Genomic DNA, 24,856 nt, shown 5'->3' with positions numbered 1-24,856 from the left:
CACAACAGGGGACACACTTGAAGACCAGGCTAACACGCTTGCACAACACTTCGAACACGTGTCCAGTTCAGCACACTACACGAACACTTTCATGAAACACAAAACATCTGCAGAAAAAAGCCCTTAGACGAAAAAGACAGATCAAAAACTTCCTACAACTCTGAATTCACTCTCTATGAGTTGAGGGCTGCCCTGAGCACGTGCAAACCTTCAGCTCCGGGCGCAGATAAGATTACATACACCATGATACAGCACCTACATCCAGACACTCTTGAAACACTCTTACACCTATACAACAAAATATGGCTTTCGGGGCACATTCCACGCTCTTGGAGGGAGGCCATAGTAGTGGCTTTTCTAAAGGAAGGGAAGGACTCTTTCTCTCCCGCCACCTATCGTCCCATTGCCCTGACAAGCTGCCTGTGTAAGCTCTTCGAAAAGATGATAAACAGGAGACTTGTGTACTTCTTACAGTACAACGGTCTTCTCGTGAGCTGCCAGGCGGGCTTTAGGGCGGGCCGATCTACGAACGATCAACTCGTTGCGTCACAGTCATATATTAAAGATGCTTTCCTCCACAAGCAGTACTGTATGACAGTATTCTTTGATCTTGAAAAGGCGTACGACACTGCTTGGCGGTACGGCATCCTCAGCGATTTGAAGTCCTTTGGCATGTCGGGTAACATGATCAATACGCTTGTAAGTTACCTTTCTCAAAGAACGTTTCGTGTGCGAGTTGGAGCTGCACTCTCTAGGGTTCATGTGCAGGAAAACGGCGTGCCGCAAAGTGGTGTTTTGAGTTGCACTTTGTTTATTGTAAAAATGAATTCTCTTCAGAAGGCACTGCCACCATCGATCTCCTGTTCAATCTATGTAGACGATGTTCAACTCTCCTTCAAATCGTGTACCTCGTCTATCTGCGAGCGCGAAGTGCAGCTTGGTGTGAACAAGCTAGCCGCTGGGCAGATAGCAACGGTTTTAAATTTAATCCAGGAAAGTGCACTTGTGTTCTGTTTTCCAAGAGGCGCGGCATTCGGGCGGATCCAGACATTCGACTCCACGGTGTCTCTATTCCTGTCAAAAAAGAACACAAGTTTTTAGGTATAATCTTTGGCGAAAAGCTCACATTCATCCTACACATAAAACAACTAAAACATAAATGCTTAAAAAAATGAATATCCTGAAGGTTCTGTCGCACATCTCTTTTGGTGCTGACAAACAACTTCTTTTACGTGTTTTTACCAGCTTGATAGGTTCACGACTGGACTATGGTAGCGTTGTCTATGGGTCAGCCACTAAAACATCCCTCAGAATGCTGGACCCTGTGCTTCATCTAGGGCTCCGCTTGTCCTGCGGTGCCTTTCGGACTAGTCCTGTCGAAAGTCTGTATGTAGAGTGCAACAAATGAAACCTACAACGTCAGCGAGCATACACAGACCTCCTTTATGCTTTTAAAATTTCATCCATGCCTCACCATCCTTTTAAATCAGTTTTTAATGATACCTCCATGACTGCACTACTCCTAAACCGACCATCGTTCTCTGCGCCCTTCTCTTACAGAGTTAGAGAGGAAGCGTCAGAGCTTGCTGTCTCCTTTTTAGACACCATCCAAAGTTCTGTAACAGATTTCATAGCACCATGGCATCTCCGCCCTGTGTCATGCGACACATCTTTCACACATGTAGATAAAAACCGAGCTCCCACATGTGCAATTCAGCAGCACTTCTTGTATTTGCAGGAGAAGTATCACTATTCTGAATTTTATACGGATGCCTCTAAGACTTCCACCTCTGTGTCCTGCGCTGCGCATGGGCCCGGCCTTAGTGTCACTAGAACTCTTACCAGTAATACAAGTATCTATATGGCCGAGGCTTATGGTGTACTTCTTGTTGTGAATCATATACTCCAAAGCCACACCCCACAATCCATTATCTATACAGACTCCCTCAGTGTTGTGCGGGCATTGTCTTCAACAAAGTCTTCAAAAAATCACGTTGTAAATCTTATCATCAAAGGTAATATGTCGGTGTATGTCCACAAATTTGAACTCGTCCTTTTCGGGGTCCCTGGCCACTGTGGTATAGCCGGGAACGAAGCCGCGGATCGAATGGCCGCTGCTGCTACACTCTCGAATGCAGTAGACATCACCACATTACCCTACACCGACGTGAAACCACACATCAAACAACAACTTCGCAAAACATGGCAAACACATTGGAGCGAACAAACAGACAACAAGTTACAGGTAATAAAACCACACTTGGGACCGTACACCTCCGATACACGCAATAGATACACAGAAGTCGCCTTGGCTAGATTACGGATAGGGCACACTCATGCAACGCACTCGCACCTGCTCACTGGATCTCCAAGACCTCTGTGCAGCAGGTGCGGAGAGGCCCTATCCGTGATGCACATTCTCATACAATGTAAGGCACTCGACAATACACGACGCAAACACTTCCCTCAACTACACACACGACATATTCCACCACACCAGTCATACTTCTTAGGAGACGATGCCATGTTTTCTGTTCAACGCACCTTTCAGTTCCTATCAGAAGTTCACTTTTTACAACTCATCTCATACCACCCATAGTTTTACCCCTGGTCCTATACACCAGCCACCTTATTTATTTTTTAACCACTCTTGTTCTTCACCCTGGCCCTTTACACCAGCCGTGCTCATAGCTTTTAACTGATCTTATTTCTTGTTCTCTCCTCATCAAATCACTTTGTGTTTGGCGCTCTTTGCCCATGTCGGCCTTGCGCCAATAAAATCAAACCATCATCATCATCATAAATACTGAGCCGATACAATAATCTGCCATTGCTTTGTTTCTGACCTAATTTGCACCTTGTTGGTTTTTGTTATTGTAGAAAGTAGCCGTTTCGTAAAACATGGGGTATGCTCGAAAAACAAGGACACGTAAGAGAACGTTCCTTACGCCAATCATCCGGTTTCATGTAAGACAACTCCATAGCGGTGGAGGGCTTTGCAGCTTAAACAGGCATAGTGCGCCCAGTACCAAACCAGTCAGCATAAGAACAATAATGTTCCCATGTACTTACGTGATTTCCACTTGTTACCCCATTACTCGTACTGCTGTAAAGTGAATATTCATAATGTTTAAAACAAAATATCTCGTTCGGCAAGCTTATAAGCCCTGAATAATATGCGTTTGCTTTTGCAGGTCTCAGACAATGGCAGAGCTGGTAGAAAAAATCAAAGGTTCCGTTGCCGGAAATAAGCTTTTGCGTCGCACGGTCTTTCCATTTTTTCAAAGTATATATGCTCATTTGAGTAAGTGTGTCAGTATAAAATTAATGGGGCAATCTTTCGAATGAACAAAACCAGGGTTTTGTCTGCACTGTCCCTCTAAAGCGGACACTATAGACACCGCTGGGGCAGCTTCGCCATCGCTATCAATTATAGGTAATCAATGCTTCCGGAGAAGTCATAAGTATCGCCTCGTACGTTCGAAATATTATGATAAGGCTACATAAGACTACGCACCATCATTTATTATTCGAGAAATATCAGACATTGAGTAATAATATTCGCTTAAAGCTTTTCATTTCTGTACAATATTTTTGATAAAAATAAAAGTAACAATGTTCATTCTCAACGCCGTTGAATTCAGAAGAAAATGCGCGTCCATTTATACTAATATGCGTGCTTTGGGTAATTATTTACAGAACAAATGCTACGGCTCCACAAATCAATGCAGGTTAACATGGCAAGGAACGCAGGCGTGCTCCTCTTTGTTTGGTAGCGCATTTAGTGGTGTCCTTGATAAAAATGCATTCAGTGCCCCCGTAGTTGTTGGTCTTGGTGTAGAAGCTGACACTATATACTGTTACCACGAATTTTCTACTTGAGTTGAGAAGATGAAGGGCAGCTAGTATGCGTTCACTCGTTTCATATTTTGTAGATTGTAGTTGTAGATTTTTGTATGTATAGCTGTACTTGGTACCTTTTTGCTACTTCATAGTTATGGTATGATACTTGGTACTTAGTATGGTACTTGGTATTGTATGGTATTGATACTTTATACCTTGGTACGTATAGTTGTACTTGATAACTATAGTAGTAGATTTTGGTACACATGTACTAGTGACGAATAATGCTATACTTTGTTTCTTTGGTAAGAGTCCCAATCTATGTATATTAATATCGAAAAGGTATGTTAAGCAAACAAACTTGCAGTGTAGTTTCTTCAACTCGTCTAAAACCAAAACGGCTGGCGCTGAAGATAGCTACTTTCTCCAATCATTCTCTATCAAAACTTGTATAGCTTGGCGTCTGCGGTCGCAATGTATCTAAGGGCTCTAATGACAATAACGGCCTCGACAACCACGATGATGATGATGACTTTGATGAGCTTGGCCCATGTGTACTCGGGATGATTGCCAATGAAAAAATTGTTGACTTTGCGCTTGTTGGAACTTTTACGTTAAATTGTAGATTTGTACTTATCGAAGGGGATCCCCTAATCGGGCAGAGCTTCCGACCCTTATCATGAGCTTCTGACGCCAGTTGTCACCACCATCGGTCACCTCTCTTGAATTACATCTCCTCTCTTCTGTCACGCATAGTACCAGTATTGAAGTAAGGTGACAGTGTAATGTTCCGTAGCTTTCGTCCCATATCACAAACTTCATCATGCTGCAATATGCTAGAGCACGTTATAGCTATTTACATAGCAACGTTCCTGGATGACATTGCCGTACTTCCTTCCAACACACATTTTGCAAAGGCTTTTCTATGGTCACTCAGTTCACATCAGTTTTTCATGGCTTTGCTAACGTCCTTGATAAGCCGCGTCAAATTGACGCTTTTTTCTATTGATATTTTCAAGTCCTTTGATCGCGTCACATTGAAGACTGCTGTACAAGTTCGAATCTATGGGCCTTCCACCTTTCAATATTACTGGGTTTAGCATATTTGTCAAACCACAGTCAATTTGTGAGCATTTGTAGTCATAATTCTGATGAACTTCCTGTCACCTTGGGCGTTCCCCATAGAAGCTTCTTAGGTTCCTTACTTTTAAATTTATATAAATAACCGTCCTAACGTTATTCCATACTCTGAATAAATTGGGGTATTTGCTGATGATTGTGTTTTGTTTAAGGAGATTTCTAACCACATGGACCAACTACTTCCATGCATAAAATAATTGCAGGGTGTAATGAATGGAAGGTGCAGCTTATTTCAGATAACAGTGCTTTCATAAAAATTAAAAAGAAAAAATAGCCCTTTGTTCCCATACCATCTTCTTGCCTATCCACTTTCAGAAGTTAACTAATGCAAATGCCTGGGTGTAACTTTAACCAATAAATACCCTTAGTGGGAATAAACACATTAAAAACATTTCCTCGTCCGCCCTTCATAAACTCTGTTTTGGAACAAAAACTACACCATGCTGCTGCTAATGTCGCCGTCCTCGCATATACTTCCACACTAAGGCCAACGCAGCGATGGCGTAGAGGTAGAACACCCGCCTCGCATGCAGAAGGACCGTGGTTCGAATACCGGTGCCGGACAATTCCCACCGGATGAAAAGAAAAAAAATCCGCGTATTGATGGAATTGCACAAAGGGGCTTGGGGTGCGGCCTGACCCCGGCGACCATTACCGGTAATGCACTCCCTCACCAGAGCAGGATTGGCCACCCTGGTGTAGTAACGGCCACAACCTCCCATGAATACACCAATTAACCCTCGGCCCTCAGTCCCTAGCGGCTGCGAAGCAACTGATAACGGCGGCGGTCAGACCTGTGACGCAGCAGAGGGTGCTAAGAATCCCTGGATCCGGACAGGCCACCAATGGAATCTGAACCTGGCAACGTTTAACGCGCGAACCTTATTTAGTGAAGCAAGTCTCGAGGTGTTGTTCGAGGAATTAGAGGGCATTAAATGGGATGTAATAGGGCTTAGCGAGGTTAGGAGGGCAGGCGAAGCCTTTACGGTGCTGAAAAATGGACACGTCCTATGTTACCGTGGTCCTGAGGACAGAAGGGAACTGGGAGTGGGACTTCTAGTCAATAAAAGCATAGCTGGCAACATAGACGAATACTATAGCATTAACGAAAGGGCAGCAGGTCTTGTAATTAGGCTCAATAAGAGGTACAAGCTCAAGGTGGTGCAGGGCTACGCGCCCACATCCAGCCACGACGACCAAGTAGTGGAACGCTTCTATGAAGATGTGGAATCGGCAATGGCTAAAGTAAAAACACAGTATACCGTAGTTATGGGGGACTTCAATGCTAAAGTAGGCAAGAATCAGGCTGGTGACAAGGCAGTTAGGAACTATGGTCTAGGCTGTAGAAATAGCAGGGGGGGCCTACTAGTTGAGTTTGCAGAACGGAATAACCTACGCATAATGAATACCTTCTTCTGTAAAAGGGAGAGTAGGAAATGGACCTGGAGCAGCCCGAATGGGGAGCACAAAAATGAAATAGACTTCATATTATGCGATAACCCTGGCGTCGTGCAGGATGTGGAAGTGCTCGGAAGGGTAAGGTGTAGCGACCACCGTATGGTAAGATCTCGAATTAGGCTAGATTTGAGGAGGGACCGCAACAAGCTAGTACGAAAGAAGCCGATAAATGAGTTAACAGTAAGACGTAAAGTGGAAGAATTCAGGATCGCGCTGCAGAACCGATATTCCGCCCTTAACAAGGAAGCCGAGCTTACGACACAGGAAGCCAGCGAAAACCTTACACACATTATCACGGAGTGTGCAGTAGAAGTCGGGGGCACTATGGCTAGAGAGGATACTGGTAAACTTTCACAGGAGACGAAAAACCTAATCAGGAAACGGCAAACCATGAGAATCTCTACCGCAGCTGACAGAATAGAACTAGCGGAGCTTTCGAAGTTAATCAATAAGCGTAAGACAGCTGACATACGGAAGTGTAATATGGAGAGGATCGAATGCGCTGTAAAGAACGGAGGTAGCCTGAAACTAGTGAAGAGACGTCTTGGCGTGGGGAAAAATCAGATGTATGCACTTAAGGATAAGCAAGGCAATGTCATCACAAATAGGGATAAAATAGTCAGAGTGGCCGAGGAGTTCTATAAAGATCTGTACAGTAGCCGGGACATACATTATAATGCCGGACGAGACAGTAGCTCAGAGGAGATAGACATCCCACCACTAACGACCGAAGAAGTAAGGAAGGCTTTGAAAGGAATGAAAGGGGGCAAAGCACCTGGTGAGGATCAGATAACAGCAGACCTCTTGAAGGATGGCGGAGAAATGGTACTTGAAAAACTGGCAAACCTGTATACGCAATGCCTAATGACCGCAATGGTGCCGGAATCTTGGAAGAACGCGAACATCATCCTAATCCATAAGAAAGGCGACATGAAGGACTCGAAAAATTACAGGCCGATCAGCTTACTGTCAGTCGTCTACAAGGTATTTACAAAGGTAATCGCTAACCGAATTTCTGCAACCTTAGATTTCAGTCAGCCTAAAGAACAAGCAGGGTTTCGTAAAGGTTATTCAACAATGGACCATATTCACATGACCAATCAGCTGATAGAGAAGTGCGCTGAGTATACTGAACCCCTATATATAGCCTTCATAGATTATGAGAAAGCATTTGACTCAGTCGAAACCCTAGCAGTCATTCAGGCATTACGGAACCAGGTGGTAGATGAGCATTATGTAAGAATACTAGACGATATCTACAATGGGTCTACAGCTACAATCATCCTCCATAGGGAGAGCCGTAAAATACCTATAAGGAAGGGTGTCAGAAAAAGAGACACAATCTCTCCAATGTTATTCACAGCATGCTTACAAGAAGTATTCAGAACGTTGGATTGGGAACAGGTGGGAGTAAGGGTTAATGGAGAATACCTCAGTAACCTCAGATTTGCTGATGACGTTGCCTTGCTAAGTAACTCGGGGGACGAATTGCAAAGCATGCTTTCCGCACTGGGCGAACAGAATAGAACCGTGGGCCTGAAAATTATTATGCAGAAAACTAAAGTAATGATCAATAACCTCGGGACATCACAGCAGTTTGAGATAGGTGGCGAGGCAGTGGAAGTGGTAAGCAAATATATGTCTACTTAGGCCAAGTTGTGACCGCAGATCCCACCCGTGAGGCAGAGATAATTAGAAAGATCAGAATGGGGTCCGGTGCATATGGCAGACATTCTCAGATAATGAATAGCAGCCTACCATTGTCGCTGAAGAAGAAAGTGTATGAATGCTGCATCTTACCGGCACTCACCTACGGGGCAGAAACTTGGAGGCTCACTAAGAGGGTTCAACTTAAATTGAGAACGACTCAGCGGGCAACGGAGCGGAAAATGATAGGTCTAATATTAAGGGACAAGAAGAGAGCGGAGTGGGTCAGGGAGCAAACTGGTGTTAAAGACATATTATTAGAAATTAAGAAGAAGAAATGGACGTGGGCAGGGCATGTAATGCGAAGGCAAGATAACCGCTGGTCATTAGGGGAACAGAGGGGATCCCTAGAGAAGGCAAGCGTTGCAGGAGACGGCAGAAAGTTAGATGGGGAGATGAGATCAAGAAGTTTGCGTGGATAAATTGGTCACAGTTGGCACAGGACCGAGGTAATTGGAGAATAATGGGAGAGGCCTTTGCCCTGCAGTGGGCGTAGATAGGCTGGTGATGATGATGATGATGATGACTATGGGCAAAATTATAGTATGCGTGTTCGGTATGGGAGTCTTACAGGAAAATAATAATTATGCCTTTGAAATTATCCAACTTAAAGTTCTCGGATTTATATATTCCACGTACCTTGTAACTGACTCTTTTGCTCACGTTTGAAGGAATATGGAATTCTTACGCTGGAAATCCCAAGAAAAAATTACCGCGAAAATTCCTGGTTTTACTTAAAAAAACAAATTATCCCTTGCAACCTCACTCTTACATCAATCCATCCACAACACGGTTGTCAAGAAATAGGCACCTCTAATCAGTTACCCCAACTAACCTAGTTAGAACCTTCGCAAACCTTCGCGAACCTTCAAATGCTATTTTTCCTTCGAACCTTAACAGAGTATAACCAGCTTTCACCATTCAAATGTTGCAAACCTTGGTTCCACCCAAAAACTCTGCTGATATGTGTTTTATGTGCATGTTGATATTACTCCCCTTCTGAATGGGCCCCTAATTGGGTCTGCAGTATGTAATAAATAATAAATTGCTAGAATGGCTGGGCGCTGTTTGACACCTCAGCCTAGCAGTTGGAGCGACGCCCGTGTTTTTTTATTGCCCCCGTTATCATAACTAGTCAACGTAGGATTAGTTTAGGCTTACCCCTAACCGTGTGGTCAGAGCTGTAAAAGGCATGAACAACTCATTTGTGTGTACAGATTGTGGACATTGTGTGAGTCGAATTTACAGCGCTTCGGTAACTTCCCCATTTATCAGCTACAAACATAAAGCATTGTGGTGTCAAAGGTGCGTGTTGAAGTCGCGTTACGGTTGTGCTCGTTTTCATTGCCAACCAGTTATTATTTCTCTCATTGCTCTTGTGACCCTCATTTCTACATTTTAGAAATATATTATGCACCTTTTTTATAACAGAGATATCAGGCGTTACGTATTCTTACTGATTACAATTTTGGCAATGGCAATTATGCCTCAAATTGTTCTTTTTGGGTTGTATTGATAGAGTAGTTTTCAACCACCATCTGATGAAGAATAGATAGTAGAACGCCGGTGGGGAGGTTGTGCTATTGGAGGCAGTGGTAGGTTCAGTAGGCGAATGACAACACTCGTAAGTAGACGGGACATTCTGAGAGAAAATTTGCGAACAAACATTTTATATCGATTCAGTGATGTAATAGCGATATCGGTTTGACCTGAGAGTACATGTGTGCGGGGCTACTAGAGTTTCCACACCTTGTTGCTAATATCTGTTGCAAACCACGCAGAGTATTTTAATGCGGGTAAATTCTTTTCCAGAAACCTTCATTTCAGAATGAAGACGTATTGAATTGATCCTTTCCTCACAATAATATTTCCCTGAATTCTGCCTGGATTGTATTATTACAGAGTTATTTCCAACCGTGCATGACACCCCGGCTAAAGATATACACACTGTGCAGAATACTATTACAAAGCACGCGAATACAAATTATTTTCAGAATAATAACGCACAGTGCGATAGGCCTACAGAGTCCACCTCCGGCAAGTTTTGCTTGTATCCACCGTCAGGAACAGCTTTTGGTGTAATTTTTAACGGGGCCAAAAGAGGAGACGATCCTAAGACGACAAAGAAACAAAGCTAATGCACACCGCGGTGTTACAGACACTTTTGTACCAGCTGACTCCTTTAGAATTGAATGCATTGCGCAATGTGTTGGAGCTCGTTGGGGCGCACAAAACACCGCGCACAGATAAAAATGCCACCCTAACTTTATCCGAACATTTGTGTTTTAGGTAAGAGTGTTTAAAGCCCGTAGTTGCAGCGGCACCGAGATTTGAATGAAGTAGCGTATGGGGTGATGTTGCAAAGTCCGGCCACTTTTCCGCCCCCGCTGGCACAGCCCAGCTACCTTGCAGGTGAGCTGTGAAAGCTTGGTATTTCTTTCCGCATTGATTTTTTAGGCAGGATCAAGGAAAGAATCAGCGTACACAGCTCAATCAGACCCCTGTGTAATGTCGAGCTTTGAATGTTGCATGGAAGCTTCAAAATTTTTGTAAACCCTTAATTTGTTCGAACAAACCCACCGCTGACAGCCCCATGCCTCATCATTGACGGAGTTCACGCACCGTACTGTGTCGGTTATACGCTTCGTAAATTTCCAATATTAAAAGCCTAATCTTTCGTTTCTGTCGTTGTCCTGTGCAATCGCTTTTTTTTAAGGTCCTCGTGGTAGTTTGCGCTTTCCAGAAGAAAATGGGTTATATAAACATCGCGAAGTATCAAACCTTGCAATTTCACCATATGCATTCAACATGAATAGCTACAAGAGCGTCGTAAAGAAGGCTAACGGTGATTTTTACTCCTTCCCCATCATATTCAGGTTTAGAGACATCGCACTGCTACAATTGTTTGGGGTTGCGTCAGGGTAGAGCGTGGGAGGAAGACTTCCCTTCATAAAGATTTTGTTTAGACCTTCGTACGACATTCCCACGAGAAGAGAAAAAAGAGCGAAAAAAACGCTGCGGTCCTTCATTTATCACCGACGACGGTGAGAGATAAGCAACACGGAGCCTATCTAGCACTGTCATGGCCACTTGTAAATAACTCCATTTCCGTTATCTTGTAAATACAATGCTCACCTCAAACACAGTGGCTAGAATAGGAAAGTGTGATTAGGGGCATGCAGCGCCTATGAGGCGCTTTGAAGCCGCCGATAGGAATCCGCGAGGGGGCGCGCGCGATCGTTTACACGTCGCCTGGTGAGGCGCGCGCGGATCGTCTGCAATGTGATTGCTGCTTTGACCAGAGAGAAGCACCGGTTGTTTCCTGTGCCGTAGCTGGTTTACCTGCCGCAAAGCAGAGCCACAATTTTGCGCCGGGCCGCTCTACGGTGTACAAGTCCTGCAAAAAGACACTGTCGTTGTTTGGCGTTCCGAAGAACGCGCGTCTATATTGGCGCAGTGGCGACGAGCAATACAACGTACTGAGAAGCGGCTGAACGAAAACACCGCTATGTGCGAGCTACACTTCGACGTAAGGTATATCTCCCGGCACATTGAACATACCGTGAACGGAGAAGTTGTATCAATCTACAGGGGCAGTCCTAGGTTGCCCCTGGAAACTGTGCCCACGCAATTTCCCAACCTTCCGAAGTACCAGCCGAAACAACTTCCCCGAGCAGGAAGTGTCAAGCGAGAAGCGCAACTGCGGCCCCACACAGCAATAAAATCGCTAAGGATTGTGACTCCTCTGTGAGTGCAGATGTTTGAAGAACCGGTCCCATGCTCCTTTTCTGTCAAGAACTTGACCTTCGGCAACATGGGGGACACCACACGCAGGAGGAGTGTTTAGACCTTCACAGTGGCTTACAAAAGCATTTAGGAAACAACTGACATACTGAAGAAGTATGCCACTCTCCCCGTCCATGGTTATCGAATTCCTTTTGGTCCTCTAACTTCTAACTGCACTTTATTTACACGAAGGCATTGAAAAAGGAGAAGGCATCGTGAAAGGAAGAAGCACTTAAAGCTCAATTGCCTCACGTAACAGCAGAATCGAACGTCGAAAACGCTTTTCCGAAGACAATTCGAGAAAAAAATACTTGAATTTCTTCACACACACACACACACACACACACACACAAAGAAATAGCAGCAAAAGGCAAGACCCATTGAGCAAAGAAAGTTGATGGCCTCGAGCCTTTGTAATTTTGAACGAATCACGAGAAATTCACCAAAAGTGAGTAGTTTTTGTTTGTTTGTAACGAGTACGTCGAAAATAAAATGCGTGTTTACCAGTTACCAGTCCACAATTCCCTGATTTGCTTCATAAGTGTCCGAGCCAGCCGGCTATATTCGGCTGTCAAAGTACGCCTAGTCGGTTACAAACTTCGATTGTAATACTTTAAAATACGGCATTCATTGCATCTCAGTTTGCGCGACCACGTAGAAAATCTATGAAAGAAAATATATTCGTACTCCATATTCCGCCGCCGTCGCAGCGAACGTGTAATCGTGCGACAGCGCCACCTGGATTTTCCCCCTATAGCGTCACGCGGCAGAGGGCCCGGTCATCACACTTTCCTATTCTAGCGAATGTACCATAAGCAATCATTTGTGTCATGTATCCTCGAGGCCATCAACTTTCTTTGCTCAATGGGTCTTGCCTTTTGCTGCTATTTATTTGTGTGTGTGTGTGTGTGAAGAATACCATACAAAACGCTTAACGTTTTGGCCACGAATTAGTCTCTACAACTACTTTGTTGATTAGCTTTCTGGAAGCAGTGGCTCTTTCTATACAATATGCCAGTTTTCGCGTGTGCTGTTTTATGTTAACGACTAAATTCCCTTGTAGTGCAGTTGCGAATCGTAATGTTAGCTGTGCGTGTGTGAACTTGAAATTTGATGCAAATAAAACTTGCTATGCAAAAATTAGGGTTATTTAAGCACAGTTCAACAAGTTGGAGAAATTGCTTCGCAATATGTATTTTTTTGTCGCATTCCAACATCTGACTGTTGGAACCACAAGAAGGATACTAAAAGAATAGCTATCTGGCATCCGCATTGAGAGAAATTGATCTCAACAGTGCCTGAGTTGCTTGTTGTGTTTAGTTCCGATGCTTCAATCGCGATTTTTCGTTTGCGGGACTTGTTTCCAAGCAGGGAAAGAGCAGTAGGCCTATGGAAACAACAGCAAGATGGTAGCAATGCCATCGGCTGCCAGCGAGCACTTTCCTCGAGTAATGCGCATCTGGCTACAGTATATTATTCGCAATTACTTTTTCCGAATAGATCTTTATTATGTACCGCTTTATTTCGTGTGCAGCTTGCGCTGTTTTTGCAAATATATCTTCTCACTTCTTTTTGAATTTGTTGAATTGGATGTGCCGCAAAAACGTTTTGTATCACCTGGATCAAGTCTACGACATGCGCGGCTACTCAGTGAGACTAGGTATTTCTTTTCGGTATCTTGAATTTTTGGGCTTGTTCTTGAGCTGCAAACTTTTTCCACTGTACAGAAATCAACTCCCGAACCTAGGGCACAGAACACTTCATCTAAGGAACGTTTCGTTGGTACAATAGTCCGCAACGATCGCTGACAAGGCTTAGATAAAATAAAAAAACACAGCAGCGCCCAAAGTGGCGGTACGCGGCGAGTGAGTTGAGAATATAACGCTGTTTCCGGACGATAAAAACATGCCCTACAATCTTGTGAGCTATACCCCGCTGATCGTCTAGTTTGTTTATAACGTTATGACAGCTCTATGTATCGGTGCTTCAAAGAGAAAACACCTTGATGCATCGACCGTACAGTTCACACCACAGGTTAAAATCACCTATGGTGAGACGCAAGCGTTTCAAGAAGCCGACCCTCTTACGCTGACGTAAAATTACTCATTGTTTGATGATTATCTCAAAATTATAAACTTATGGATAGTAAGATGGACGGTCACCTATTCCTGTTTTCTTGGCACATACCGCGATTCTATGGGCGATCATTTTAGTTGTGGTTCGCTTCACAGTTAGTTCGGCTGTGTACCCTCCAATACGAAACTCGGGTTCCTTTACTATGAAACAGCTTGAAGGTGAACAATTCAGTTATATTTTGTGATCTCTGCCCTACGTGCAGGCTCGTGCTGGCTGGGTCTATGACGTGCTCTTCACAATCACTCCCTCATCTTGCAAGATGGAGTTTAAATATCTTGGTGAAAGTTGCAGCCCAACAAGCAGTAAGGTGAGTGTCGTGCAACAAAAATTGTGGCGGAAATAATGTAACATAAACGCTTGCTTTGCATGAAAACGCAACTATTATTTTGCACGTTTAGGCTGAAGGACCTTCAACTGCTCAGATACATTCGTTACGAAGTCCCACGAGACTCTGCAATGTAAGCGGGGGTTTGACAGCTTTTCTTTAGCATGGATCAAATATATTTCGAGGTAATGCGTTGTGAGAAAAAGGTAAAAGGGCCCGTTCGTGCTCTCAAAATAAAGAACCTGTATTAGGAGCCAGGATAGTTCTATTTAGTAAAAAAAACTTTATCAACTTTACTAGGCATGAAATGACTTTATAAAACTCTTTTAAGTAACAGGACTTTATTTGAAACAGCGGATGGCCAAAAATTGTGTTAAGATGGAAGGGTATGGTAGTTGATTCGTGCTCACTGGGATTGCGCCTACTTTAGCTATTCACAGCGGCCGTTTATTTCTTAGCTCAAATCCAAAATAGGTCAAAAAGACGGGACAAGAAGCGATGTGTGTCGTCGTTTCTTGTCGCATCGTTTTTTCGCCGTTTTAGATTTCATTTAGTATGCACCAACTCTCCCAAACCACCGTTCTAACGCAGTTTATTACACGTCAATCGGGCCATCGGGTCTTGTGCCGTATTATTTGCGCTGTTTTGGATTTCAGGTAGTATGCAGCAAATAGCCGAAACCACCATTCTAACGCCTTAATTTCCCGTGGCCTTTCTCTCATCACCGTGCCATTCTGCTGGTCCTGTATGTCGGTCGTGTGGCATAGCCTATGTAATATTGGCAGCTTCCGTGCACAAAAAAGAACCGTTTTGAAAAAAACGTAGCACATGGCTTCAAAACTCCTTTTCACTGGCTCCTCGCCACATATTCACCGTGGCCCATGCTTCTCCTGACGGACCAAGTTGATTTTGTGGGGTGCCCTAAATGCAAACACTTCAGTTATTCATCTCCACCTGCGAAATACACTCTATAGCTGTGAATCTCCAAACAAACTTCCATTGACTGTGACTTGTCAATTGCCTGCCTGAGTTGTGTAACCTTCATATAAACAATGCACCGGTACATTATCAAACACTCGGGTGACTTCAAATAGAGTGTTCTACACAATCCTGCTGATGGTCACAAAATACATAGTTCGCATACCACGTTCTATTAAGCACCTGTTAAATTGTCACCGTTCCGTAGAGCCATGCTTCAACTAGGGAACACCCCATCGGATGTCGATGTACTACTTGTATAGGCACCTCCAGGGTGCACTCCTCTACAGCTCCCGGTGCTATTTACCCTCGCAGTGCGTAATGTGTTTGCAGATATTGTGAGCATCAGGGATGTGCATTGAGACTGTTCCCCGTGAACCTGGCATCATCATCATCTATGCTGGTCACCAAGGGGTATGCTCCTCAATCACTCTGAGGAAGCCGCCCATCGCCATTATCATCTGCGGATAATGATCTTCATCGTGGGTTCGCCGTCCTCGGAACGGTCGGAGTCAGCAGCTAATAAACGCGGCCTCAAGGAACAACCCCTCTGTCAAGTGGTGGAGGGAGCTTTTCGTCTAGCTGTCAACGTCTCGCGCAGTCGCACCACTGGAGCTCCGTTCAGGTCAGAGGTTGCTTCTGCCCACCACCCCCATGCAGCACGAGAGCAGCGAGTCGTGCAGCACCGCTGCGACCTCGGTCCAGCCAGTTTTTGCCCCCAATGGCCGTGAGCGCGAACCTACGTTTTTCTCTGGTCTCCGCGGTGACGATGTTGAAGACTGGCTTGATCAGGTCAACCAGGTAAGCGCATTCAACCGATGGGACGACAAATTAAAACTTCAGAACGTCTCATTTTCTCTGATTCAAGCGGCGAAGACCTGATTCCCCAATAATGAGAAAGACATGTCTGATTGGGCCTACTTTGTCTCAGAGCTGCGCCGTATTTTTGGCACATCCTCGGACCGGTCGGATGAAGCCAAAAGGCAACTGGCGGTCCATGTGCAGCTCCCGAACGAGGCGTACGGGTCGTACTTCGAAGATGTCATCGCACTGTGCCGTCGGGCTGACAATAACATGTCGGAAACAGACCAAGTGCAGCACATCATGAAAGGGATTGCCCCTTTCTCCTTTATTACTCTGCCGGTTCAAAACCCTACCACCATTCCGGATGTACGCACGATCTGTCAGCGTTTGGACCACCTGCAGTCTATTCGCCTCCAACATGATTGTACGCGTTCTTGCTCCCTTCCGCAGTCAGATCACCGTACTCTGATCCGAACAATCATACGAGAGGAGCTACAGCAGCGTAACACTACCTGCTCCCATAACACTCACGTACAAGCCCGTGGGCTGCGTGAATTAATCAACGAGGAGCTAGCGTGCATAACTGACGTTCGACAGCCTTGTTGTCCTGCTCATACGCACGTTCATTCGTACTCCTAAGGTGTTACGAGACCATCCCAGCCCATGGAGCAAATTCCCCCTTCTACTACTCATAGCCACTTGACGGCTATTTCTACGCCTTCGCCATCGCCCCCTCCATTCTCAGCGTGGCGACCACAGCGTCCAGCAAGCGACCGGCCAGTGCGTATTACTGTGGCATCACAGGGCACATTTCGCGGTTTTGTCGGCGACACCAGCTGAACGAACGCCGGGGCTACGCACCATATGAGCGCGACGCCTACTTTGGATACACCCCACGTCAGCGCCTGTACACGCCACTTCAGCGCCAACCTTCGCCCGTTCATGACGCCAGAAGCTTCCCTCGCGATTCCCGCCCGACACGACGTCGTTCCCCTTCACCTTTCCGCCATGCTCTGCCGCCTGTCCGTCCTGTCTCCAACTCAAATGTCGCAAACCAACACCAGGAAAACTAGACGATGCCGTTTTTGGAGGGAAAACTGCATTTTGTGGACCGACTACAACTCCTCCCGCACTTCCGTGTAACCTGTTATCTGTTCTCGTTGAAGGAATTGAAGTGGAAGCGTTAGTGTATACTGGAGCTAGTATTTCTGGGATTCACGCTGATCTGTGTTCCCGTCTGCGAAAGGTCAAGACTCCTTAAGGCGGTCCCTATTTACATGGCGCAAATAATGAGGACATCAGGCCCTCTGCCTATTGTACCGTGCGCGTATTATTTGGAGAACTCGCAAATTCTATTCAATGTGCTGTTCTTTCACCATGTGCTCACCAGCTTATCCTCGGATGGGACTTTTTTTCCTCTGCATCTGCCGTTATTTTCTGCCGGAAACCCGCCATTCGTATTGACGATACTGAAAATTCCAGTTGCCTAGATTCGCCACAGCACACACTCAAGCTGAAATGTGATCATGTTTTGGAAGCCGGTTGTAAGGGAATTCTGTCGGTCTCCTCGGACAAAATTAACGATGGTGATGTGGTGGTGCCCTCTACCCGGTTCATAAACCAGGGAGTCGCCATCCCAACCTGCCTTGTTCGGTTTGCGCGCGGGTGTGCGGTGCTTGCTGCAATGAACACTATGAATGAGGCGATGTTACTGGCCGAAGGAACCACTATATATTCAGTTGCCGAACATGCCCCTTCGTCAGTAGTTTCCGGTGACGTGCCCCCTTCCAATCAGAACTTATTTGGCCCACTTGATAATAATTCGGCTCTTGCGCCCACTATCAGTCAAGACCTGACGCCTAATCATAGAAAGTCGTTACTGAACGTCCCAACGAAGCACGATGCTGCTTTCGACGCACACTCATGTAGCCTCCCACAAACATCTGCAAACGAGCACAGAATTAAAACGGATGGATCAGCTGTGATCCGCCGCAGGCCATATCGCGTCTCCTCGTGTGAATGGAAAATCATCGAAGACAACGTCACTGACATGCTCAAGCGCAATATTATTCCGCCGTTGAATAGCTCCTGGTCTTCCCCAGTAGTACTCGTCGAGAAGAAAGACGGCTCTGTACGGTTCTGCGTTGACTACAGGGCACTCAATACGATCACGCAGAAAGACGTCTGCCCTATGCCCCGCCTAGACGATGCCTTAGATTGTCTAAAGTGGGCGGAGTACTTCTCTAGTGTGGACCTTCGGTCGGGGTACTGGCAAATCCCGATGCTTGAAGCTGACAAAGAAAAACCCGCATTTACCACCCCGATGGTCTTTACGAACCTAATGTAATGCCATTTGGACTTTGCAATGCCCCGGCTACATTCGAACGGATGATGGACACTGTGCTTCGTGGCCTAAAATAGAAAACTTGCTTATGGTGTCTGGACGATGTTGTTATCTTTTTTTCCACATTTTCACAGCACCTTGAGCGCCTTGACGAGGTAGTTACTTGCCTGTCCAACGCGGGACTTCAACCTAAATAAAAAAATGCCATTTTGCGAGCAAGAGTACTAAGGTGCTCGGACACGTCGTCTCCAGACATGGAATACGCCCGGATCCGGACAAAATAGCTGCCGTTCTTAATTTCCCTCGACCCCTTCAACAAAAAAATCTGCGAAGCTTTCTTGGCCTGGCATCATATTTTCGGCGTTTTACACGCAACTTCGCCACCCTTGCGTCTCCCCTGCATCAGCTCTTCGCTCCAAAGTGCCCTTTATATGGACGGATGATTGCCAAGCCACATTTGAAGCTCTGAAAGATTCACTTACCTCTGACCCCGTCCTGTGTCATTTCGGTGACTCAGCGCCTACTATATTACCTACTGATGCCAGTGGGTGTGGCATTGAATCCGTTCTTCTCCAGCGCGATGCTCAGCTTCGAGAAAGTCATAGCGTATGCCAGTCGTTCACTGACGCCCGCTGAGAAGAATTACACCATCCCGGAACAGGAATGCCTGGCTGTCGTCTGGTCTATACAAAAGTTTCGCCTGTACCTCTATGGTCGTCATTTCACCATAGTTACGGATCACCATGCCCTCTGTTGGCTATCCACGATGAAAAACTTATCTGGCCGCCTCGGCCAATAGATACTGCGTTTGCAGCAGTTTGACTTCACGGTTACATTCAAGTCCGGCAATAAGCATTCGGATGCGGATGTCCTTTCGCGATGCCCGTTATCCTCCCCGTCGCAAGCTGCGTCTTCCGGGCCACGGCCGCCACGTTTACCCATGGCACCCCTCAACCATGCTGCAGTAGAGACGGCCACCGAGCTGCCTTCGCATCAGCGGGCGGATACATACTGCCGAACTTTAATGGACCGCCTGAGTGGCTCGGCGCGACCACCCAATAGCCGGCTGCGACGCCAACTGAACAACTTTCGGTTTATTGATGGCATGCTCTACCACGCCAATCATCATCCTTCCGGTCATAAATGGGTGCATATCGTTCCTGGTCAGCTCCGCCTTTGCATACTCGAGGCTTTTCACGATGACGCAACAGCTGGGCACCTGGGCTTCCAGAAGACTTAAGGCCGTGTTCGGAGTCGATTTTTCTGGCCCGGCCTCTCCACGAGCGTCGCCAAGTACGTCGTCTCTTGCGCGTTCTGTCAACAGCGCAAGCGACAAACGACACCTCATGCCGGTTTTCTGCAGTCGCTTCCTTTCCCTTCTGTTCCATTCGACACAGTAGGCATAGACCTGTACGGGCCGTTACTTTAAACATCGACTGGATGCCGCTGGATTGTGACTGCTGTCGATCACTTGACCAAGTACGCAGAGAACACTCCTTTACAGTCCGGGTCTGCTCACGAAGTCGCCGACTTCCTCCGGCGCAACATTATCCTGCGACATGGAGCGCCTCGAGGTTTGCCCAGTGACCGCGGCAAGACGTTTCTTTCACAAATATTAGCAGAAGTTCTTCGCGCTGCCCATACCATCAACAAAACTCTTTCTAGCTACCATCCGCAGATGAATGGACTTACTGAACGGTTCCACCGCACGCTCTCTGATATGATCTCCATGTACGCAGCCCCGACCACCGAAATTGGGACATCATTCTTCCTTTCGTTACATTTGCTTATAATACCGCTGTCCAGCACACCACCGGTTACTCACCCTTCTTTCTCGTTTTCGGCCGCCTCCCCTCATTTGCGCTCGACACCGTTTTTTTCTCTGCCCCAGTTCCCGCTACTTCGCCACTTCAAGAACAGTTCATCGATCGGATCGCCCATTGTCGACGTATGGCGAAACAAAACACAGATGCGAGCCAGCAAGACCGAAAGGGCAGATATGACGACACCCATCGCACCGTTAAGTTTTAAAAAGGTGAAGAGGTCTTGCTTTGGACACCTATTAGAAAACCAGGACTCTGCGAGAAGTTCCTGCACCGGTACGTTGGTCCGTATGTCGTCATGGACCAGACTTCTCCAGTAATATATTGCGTGTCACCAGTTAACCCTTCTTCAGATTGTCGCTGTCGTGGGACAGAGATAGGGCACGTCTCCGGCTTGAAACCGTTCAACCGTCGCCAAACGTAACCTCTGCGGGCAGGCGCCCGCTTTCAGCCGCGGGGGAAAGTGGGAGCATCAGGGATGTGCATTGAGACTGTTCCCCGCGAACCTGGCATCATTATCATCCATTTTGGTCAGCAAGGGGTATGCTCCTCAATCACTCACAGCCAGCCGCCCATCATCATTATCATCTACGGATAATTATCTTCATCGTGGGTTCGGCCTCCTCGGAACGGTCGGAGTCAGCAGCTAATAAATGCGGCCTCAAGTAACAACCCGTCTCTCTCAATATATTCAGGCCGATAATGTGCTGTACAGTTCGCATTGCTTAACCATTAGGATGCCAGTATGCATTAACACTCCAGCGCAAGCTAATGACAAAAGGTTTGTTCCGGCTTCATTTAGCACAATAATATTCTGATTGATTATCCAAACCAATCCAAACACCACTCCCTCATGGAGCGAATAGCTTCTCATGTGAACTAATAACCTTCCGTAATGCAGCGTGTATAAACGCGGAAAAAGAGATTCATGAAAGCCGAAAAAATCCGAAGAAATAAAGTGTTCAAGATGCTCTGGATAATGTAAACTCTATCGTATCTTAATACATGCTCGACCAAACGTACCAAATAAAATGGCAATATTTGTAAAGGCTACAATAGGGCATTCCAAACACCCCACAGTACTCCCACTACCGTATTGGAACAGTTGGGCGCCTGAAATACCGCCGCGGTACCAAAAGAGCCTCGCAAGCTCTATGAGCTACCGCCAATGTCGTTATCACATACCGTCAGGCGAAGCGTGCACAGACTGAATCTCCGAGCCTCACTAACTGATGATTCCTATTGGTTTCCCTTTGAAGCTGGGTGATGGCATGTCACTATACCAAAAAGGACTAATATAACCATGTTTTACACTCTTGGTTCAATACTAGTGCTGCTTAGGGCAGGCACTGAAGCTTATTAGGCCCGAAATACTTTCTTTTCCCTGTTACAGGTGGTAACTGTCCTAGGCAATATTCCCCTCTCTGCTTTTCGTCCACCAGGATTCTAATCTTCTTTTCGTCCCCTCGACAGCCTTGAAGTTAACTTCCTCTCAGATACCGTTAAATTCTAGGGCTTCTGAAAGCTCAATATTCCCTTCATGTAGATTTGGATGGATACCCTCACATTCTAACACTATGTGCCAGATAGTTTCTGTTTCTTTTCCGCAGACCACACATACCCCATCATTTTGTGAATACTTCCTCACAAAACTCTTAGTTCGCAGGCAACCTGCTCTAGCCTCAAAAAACAAAGCACTGCCTGGGAATTATCGTAGAAATTTTCCTTTCTGATGTTCATCTTCTCAGCCCTGTACATCTCTAACGAAGTTTTAGCTTCCTATTTGTCCCTCCATTTATTCGTTTCAATCTGCCTTGCCTCTTTTTTGGTTACCTTGGCTGTTTTGAATTCCCCACTGTTCTTTCCGTATTTCATCGTTAGCCGTCTCGCCTTTCTTAACCACTGCGTGTCCACGCTATTCAAGTATAGGTACCTAAAAACCTTAGCTGCCTACCTTCGTTGATCCATGGCTCTCAACCTCATCTCGAAGCATATTTTACTCTGAGCTTCTCTAACTTCAAACGACGCAAAGCCCATATCTCCCTGAACTGCTTCGTTAGTTCTTTTTCCATGTGTGCCTAAGGCCAAACGTCCTACCGTTCTCTGGTTTACTTCAAGGCCTCATAGAACGTCTGATTTTAAGCAGAGTACAGTATTCGCAACCGTGAGACCCGGAACCATTTCTCCTTTCCTCATTCCTCTTACTACTTCATATTTGTTATACCCCCACAGAACTCTATGCTTCATTATAGCTGCGTTTCGCTTTCTTTTAATCTTAAGTTGCTCCCCGTGCGTACTTAAGTAGCTATCCCCTTCGTTTATCCACACTCCCAAATATTTATATTCCTTCACTCCAGGTAATTCGCCTTGCTGGCTAGACACTACGTCGGTGGTAGCGTCATTGCAAACCATTATTCCTGATTTTTCTGCAGTGAAATTTAACCCGAGGTCAGTGGCTTCCTGGCCGCAAATATTTATTAGCCGCTGCATATCGGTTTGGTTATCAGCTAAAAGAGCAATGTCGTCTGCGTATAACATTCCCGGAATATGAGGTTGTACCACTTCGCCTGGCAGCATATGCGTTAGGCTAAACCCTACTTGACTTGCTTCCAGTTTCTTTTCTAACCCTGCCATGTAAAGCATGAACAGTATTGGGCTTAAAGGGCATCCCTGTTTCAGTCCCCGATGGATGTTGACCTACTGGGCGCATTTCTGTCCTTCCCAAGTAAGGTGCACTCTATTGTCTTTATAGATTGCTATAAGGAACTGTACTAACTTGTCATCTAATCCCTGGAGTTTCAGCATTCTCCACAGCCGTTCTCTGTTTACGTTGTCATATGCCCCTTTAATGTCCAAAAACGTAATCCATAGTGGTCAATTCTGTGCTTTCGCAATTTCAATGCATTGCGTTATCACAAACAGATTGTCATCCAGTCGCCTGTCTTGTCTAAATCCATTCTGCAGTTCCCCAAGTATTTCATTTTCTTGCATCTATGCTTGAATTTCTGATTTTATCGCCTGCATTACGAATGTTTACACCACTGACGTTACTGTGAGTGGTCTGTAGGAATCAATATTGGGTTTCTCTCCTCTGCCTTTATATATTAAATTCATCCTACTTTCTAACCAGTCCTCTGGTATTTGTTTGGTTTCTATCACCTCATTTATGGCCCTCATAAACGATTCCTTACTTTTAGGTCCAAGTAGGTTTATCAGTTGCATTGGTATTCCGTCTGGGCCCACTGCTGTCTGGGGAGAACCTTTTGCTCTGCTTTTTTCCAATCAAGGTTGCTCAAACTGATTTCCTTTTCCGCAGTCTTTTGTGGCGCTGATGTTATCGGTGCAGGTTTACCTACCACTATTGTCCTAAACTTCTCACTAATCACTCGATGAATATGCGCCAACGCGTGCTCTCCTTCTAAATGTTCCCCCTCCTCATCAATCAGGAATTTTTGATGGTTATCGGTTTTTGAGCTCACTGATTTTACATGGTTCCAAAACTTCTTGGATGCGCTTTTGTCCTTCTTCCGTATGTCTGCCTTCCATTGTTCGCTTTTCTGCTTGATCTTTGATTGCACCATTTTATGCACTTCTAGCTTTTTCCCACGGTAGACATCCCACTTCTCCTTCACTACCTCCGGTTCCATACCAGTTCTTTTTGCTTCTTTATGTTCTCTCGACGCCATTCTTCGCTGGTCAATAGCCTCTTTTATTTCCTTATTCCACCAGCTTCTCGGCTTTCTCGTCCCTTTCCATCGGTTTCGTTCCTTTGCTTCATTCATCTTACCCTTTAAGAACGCAATCATTTCGTCGTAATCCCAATTCTTGCCAGGGTATTTATTGATTTCATCTTCCAATCTATCAGCGATGATCTTTAACTGCTCGTTATTCAAAGTATTTCCTCCTATCGTACTTATTTCTGCATTTGTCAGGGTTGCGCCTCCAAAGTGCAAGCTAAACCGCTTTTGTTCGCATCCTAAGCTGTCTGTTCCATTTTCATCTATCCTCATTTCCCGCAGCCTTCCGTATACTGTCTCGGATACTAAACTGTAGTCTATGCTGGACTGTCTGTTACCGCTTTCCCACGTTATTTGTCCGTCACACTTGCTTTCCGTGTTTACTATTACGAGCCGGTTTTCCTGGCATAGATCTATCACTAGAGAACCGTTGTGGTCTGTGTATCCATCCAAACCTTCTATTTGGGCATTCATATCTCCAACTATGATTATTTCGACCGAATATTTGAACTCGTTTATATCTCTTATCAAACAGTTTACCATTTCCTCATTTTCCTCCCTGGCACTACTTCCGGTTCAAAGATACACCGCTCCTAACCATGTATTTTTCCCCTCCATAGTGCCTCTAACCCATAGATGCTCTTTACAGCTTTCATGCACTCTCTGCCAGTCGGTCCCTTGTTTAATAAGCATGCCAACACCTCCCCCTTTCTTCACTCCTGTGTTCCTGTTGCAACCTTCCCAGACATAATTGTCTATGATAGGTGGGGCTTCT

This window comes from Haemaphysalis longicornis, unplaced genomic scaffold (genome assembly GCF_048455015.1).
Source record: "Haemaphysalis longicornis isolate Haplotype H1 unplaced genomic scaffold, Haemaphysalis longicornis Haplotype H1 scaffold_7, whole genome shotgun sequence".
In the NCBI taxonomy this organism is placed as follows: domain Eukaryota; kingdom Metazoa; phylum Arthropoda; class Arachnida; order Ixodida; family Ixodidae; genus Haemaphysalis; species Haemaphysalis longicornis.
This window is presented reverse-complemented; position numbering follows the sequence as displayed.